The sequence below is a fragment of the Nomascus leucogenys genome, chromosome 4, assembly GCF_006542625.1.
Source record: "Nomascus leucogenys isolate Asia chromosome 4, Asia_NLE_v1, whole genome shotgun sequence".
Taxonomy (NCBI): domain Eukaryota; kingdom Metazoa; phylum Chordata; class Mammalia; order Primates; family Hylobatidae; genus Nomascus; species Nomascus leucogenys.
The window spans coordinates 32,084,333-32,089,551 of record NC_044384.1 but is presented as its reverse complement, the minus strand read 5'-3'; the positions used below and the strand labels follow the sequence as shown (position 1 = coordinate 32,089,551).

General features: G+C 39.4%; 1 pseudogene; it reads left to right on the top strand.

Annotated features, from left to right (window-relative positions):
• The first annotated feature begins 1,309 nt into the window (after nucleotides 1–1,309).
• LOC105739639 lies at nucleotides 1,310–2,466 on the top strand (annotated as a pseudogene).
• The last annotated feature ends 2,753 nt before the right edge of the window (nucleotides 2,467–5,219 follow it).

Genomic DNA, 5,219 nt, shown 5'->3' with positions numbered 1-5,219 from the left:
TTATGTTTGTTTTTCCAAAACAGCTCTTGTGAAATGCAAAGTTTTAATAACAGAGAAATGATCATTTGGTGGATTGCAGAGCAGTAAAAGCTAGGTTGGAAGCTGTACACACACCAAAATACTGGGCCTGCTTGATGTTTATAGTAGGGAAATGTGATCTTTACTAAACAAAACATGCAGGAAATGTGAACCAGGTTTCCTCTTCCCTTACTTCTCCAGCAGAAATTAAACAACTTTTACACCCCACGTAGTCTTCAGTAGAGGATGCTAATGATGTCTCCGATGCCCTCTTTATCTGATCAAACTTTATTGTCTGTGTCAGGCTGCCAATTAAGGCATGGCTCTCCTATTGCACAAACTTCCCGTGCCACCTTAAAGGTTAATTGAATCATGTACATGTGATGCTCCAGTGGACATGGGGCTGTAGATTTCCTCTCAGACAGTGGATCTCTTGGGAGAACAAATTAAAAAATAGTGTGATTGTTATACAGCCAGAGTGAAGGCTCCTAGAGGGTAGAGAAGAAGTAACCAGAGCCCATCTTTCTGTCTCAGCCTTTCTTCTTCTCCGTGTGTTCAGCATTTTCATGGCATCTCTTTCAAGTTCTTGTAAGCATCTTCCATTTCCGCTCTTCTCCATACAATGCCATTTGCTGAAAAAGAAGTTGTCTAAGGCAGGTCCATTTGGGGCATTAAATCTGACTGAGGTGGCCAGCCATGGCCTGACCCCCAAAGCAAACCTTTGACCAAAGACTGGCTTCTTCCAGTGCATTTCCTTGAAATGCACATCATACTTCTCAGAGGACTGTCTCTAAGATAATGTGCTTATGTGATTATAGACCTCCCCAAAGCTAGAAGCTATGACCCAGAATAAACCATAGTTTTCAGGATTTGCTGAATGAATAAAAAGAATCATAAGATCATGGACTGCTCAAACTGGAAAGGTCTCTAGAGATCCTTTCCCTTGGTCCCCTTACACTGCAGATGAGAAACAGGTCAGAAGGGATGCATGGCACTCCCAAGTGTACAAGAACATGGCAAAAAAGAAACTGTTGTAGAATCTTGGTTTCCTGAATGAGGGAAATCCCAGATAGGACTGGAGCTGTCTAAGCCTGTTTGTGAATCTGCTCTGTGCTCACCCCCATCAAGGACATCCATATATAAATCAATCAGCATTGGCCATTGTGATGAAGTGCTACAAAGAACTTCATAAATTTATTAAATCAGATCCCTGAGGACCTCCACTTGATAGCATCTTTAGTCCCATTAATGCCCTTAAAAACAATTTGCTTGGGACGACACTGGTGGCAGAGGCAATGGCCGGCAACCCGCTGTAAGCGAGGCACGGAAGACATATGCTTGTGAGAAAAAGGTGTCTATGAAACTATGGATGGTACAAGAACTTCACTTGACATTGAAGAGTACTCCGATACTGAGGTACAGAAAAACCAAGTACTAATTCTGGAAGAATGGCAAGACAAGTTGGTGAACGGCAACACTGCTTTTCGTCAGGAACAAGGACATCAACTATTAAAGAAGAATTTAGATACTTTTCTTAAAGGTGAGAGTCGACTAAGGGTATTTTTTCCTCTTTGCGGAAAAGTGGTTGGGATGAAATGGTTTGCAGACCGGGGACACAGTGTAGTTGGTGTGGAAATCAGTGAACTTGGGATACGAGAATTTTTTACAGAGCAGAATCTTTCTTACTCAGAAGAACCAATCACCAAAATGCCTGAAACTAAAGTAGTTAAGAGTTCTTTGGGGAACATTTCATTGTACTGTTGCAGTATTTTCTATCTTCCCAGGACAAATATTGGCAAATTTGACATGATTTAGGATAGAGGAGCATTAGTTGCCATTAATCCAGGTGATCGCAAATGCTATGCAGATATAATGTTATCCCTCCTGGGAAAGAAGTTTCAATATCTCTTGTGTGTTCTTTCTTATGATCCAACTAAACATCCAGGTCCACCATTTTACGTTCCACATGCTGAAATTGAAAGGTTGTTTGGTAAAATATGCAATATACATTGTCTTGAGAAGGTTGATGCTTTTGAAGAATGACTTAAAAGTTGGGGAATTGACTATCTTTTTGAAAAGTTATATCTACTTACAGAAAAGTAAATGAGACATAGGAAAATAAAATCACATTGACATGTTTTTGAGGAATTGAAAAATATGCTAAAGCCTGAAAATGTAATGGATGAATTTTTTTAATTGTTTATAGATCATATGATAGATCTATACTAAAAATGGCTTTTTAGTAAAGCCGTTTACTTTTTCTAAAAAACTTTTAGGAGAAAAAGATGTAACTAAACTTTTCAAGTAGCTCCTCTGGAGAGGAGATTATGACGTGAAAGATTATGCCTGTGTGTCTTACAGATTGCAAGATATTTTACCAATCAGCATGTGTTACCTGTACAATTAAAAAATATTTTAAAATGCAATGCATATTAAATATAATACACACAGAAAAACTGTCATTTATTTTATTTTATTTTTTTGAGATGGAGTTTCGTTCTTGTTGCCCAACCTGGAGTGCAACGGCGCAATCTCAGCTCACTGCAACCTCTGCCTCCCAGGTTCGAGTGATTCTCCTGCCTCAGCCTCCCAAGTAGCTGGGATTACAGGTGTGTGCCACCATGCCCAGCTAATTTTTTGTATTTTTAGTAGAGACAGGGTTTCACCATGTTGGTCAGGCTGGTCTCGAACTCCAGACCTCAGGTGATCTACCCACCTCGGCCTCCCAAAGTGCTGGGATTACAGGCGTGAACCACTGTGCCTGGCCTGACATTCTTTATGAAATTTAGAATTGTTGAAGAAATATAACACTTCAGTATGGTTCAAGGTGGTCCTAAAAGTTATATAAAAGATTAGTTTTTACTATAAGCCCTTGTCTTTTACTCAGATCATAGCATCCCTTTTCACATGGTTTCTCCATATATATAACAGAATCAAGAAACAAATTTTAATTAATCTGTAACAGAATCAAGAAAGAAATAAATTTTAATTAAACAATCTATATGGAACAAACATTCCCAAATTCTATGAATAAATTTTTCTTTAAGTTTAAAAAAAAAAACAATTTGCTTTTCTGATTTTGTTTAGATTACTGTTTTTCAAATTATTCCAAGTGAATGAAGTATACTGGTTAACAGAACTTACTTTTTCTAAGTCAGATGAGCCTTAAATTGTGACTTTCTTTAAGAAGACAGCTCACAATAGACTTCTAGATCGTGTACTTTGAAGATTGTGACAGGGAATCCCAGTGTTGAGGGCCATATTACAGGCTGAGAGTCAGAGACTCATAGGATCTCAGGGATGAACGGTCCTTAAAGACACCTTCCCCAACTAACACCCTGCACAGTTCCTGGGCCTTAATAAATAACTGGTGAATGCATGCAAACAAAAACAGGTGGATGGATGGATCGACAGACCGATGAAGAGATAGATGAACAGATGGCTGAGTTTCCTCAACTTCCACCCTCCAGGTATCAAAATGGGATCTTTTACTCTTGAAGGCAATGAGATTAGTATCTTGTGAGTTAGCCTGGACTAGTTCAGTCAGCTGTAACTGTTAGGAAGTTCTTCCTTACATTAAGCCTAAGTCTGCCAGTGGCTTATAATGTCTGAGGTCCCAGTTTTGTTTTGAGAGACAATGCAGAATGAATATTTATCTCACTCCCACATGATAGTCCTTTAGTTATTTAAAAACAGTTGCCAGATAGACTTAAATTTTCTCTTTCGCTTCAACCATTCATCTAATTGTATATCTACCTTATGAGATTATTTCAAGTATTAAGTTAGATGTCTATTCAATGCCTGGCATACAGTAAGCAGTCAGTAAATAGTAGATATTATTGTTATAAAGCCTTTGATTCCAAACTCCCCCAATATTATATTTTAAAATGTTCTGTCTCCAAGAGATTTTGCATGAGACTTTTTTAAAATAAAATAAGCCAGCCTGAGCTAAATGGGAGCGTACAGACCGTAACTGGGGACAAAAAACATGTGTCAAGTGCTGGGAGCTTACTCATTTGGATCAGAACAGGATTACCCAAAGGGAAGAAAGAAAAGGACCCACAAAATCAGCATTCGCTACAGTATCTTGGGCAAGGCATAGCTATGAGCAGCAAGTTTTAATAAGCTTGCATAATAAACTTTAGAGCCCTTTAGGAAGTCCATTCCAGGTGGGAAGCTCAATCGCAATGACCTTGATGGTATTCTGGTCCCAGACACGTCTCTGGACATGCTCTTGTTTGTATCATGTACACACAATGCCCCCTTGCAAAAAGACCCAACCAGACCAGAATACAAAACTTCCTATGTGGCCCAACCATTTCCTGTGGCAGAAATCACTGGCTATTCACCCAAATCCCCTTCCCTGTCTTCTTTTTAGGCGCATGGCTGATTACATTTCCCAGTCTTTGTAATTAGGTATGGCCATATGGAAGTTGTATCTGATTAAATGTGAGAGGGTGTTGATGTATTCCACTTGTAGATTTTTAAGATAAAAGATATGCTTCCTCTCCAACATGCCTTCTGTCCTCTGATACCAGTTGGTACAGATTATAACCCAAGGTCAAGGGTTTCATAGACTCTCAAGAGGGAAGGAAGCTGGATACTTGAGTCACTATGTAGAAAAGAGCTGCCCAGTGGTCAGTAAATCAAAATTGCACTGTTACTTAAGCAAAGATAAACTTCCATTGTGCTTGACATTTTGAAGTAGGTTCAAAAATCTAAAATATGTGGCACTGGCTTAAGAGTCTGGTGATGAGCAGCAGAGAAAGACACTGGAGGCAGGAAAGAAGATCCATGACAAGCAGTTGCAAAATCTATGATAGACCTGTCACATTCCCTAACATGGAAGCCAACGAAGCACTTACAGAACATCCAGCTGTAAGGAAAGAATCTGAACAAGGGCCAGAAAGATGGGTTTCATATATATAAGTAATAAGAGATATGAGCTCTGGCATTCAAGAGTAGGAATGAAAGGGAAGAGAACATGCCCAGAAGTTAGAGAGTTTACCTCATTCAAAAAGTAAATTGCTCCTGAGCCAGAACCAGCAGGAGATGAGGCTTCTGCCATCCTGTTCCAGCCTATTGTTTGAGATGTCCTCCGTGTAGCCTCCACCAACTTGCAAAAAAGAGGCATGAACCCAGATCTGAGAACTATGTCCAGCATACAAGTTCGGTTGTGATTCTAAGCATGGGAAGTTGAC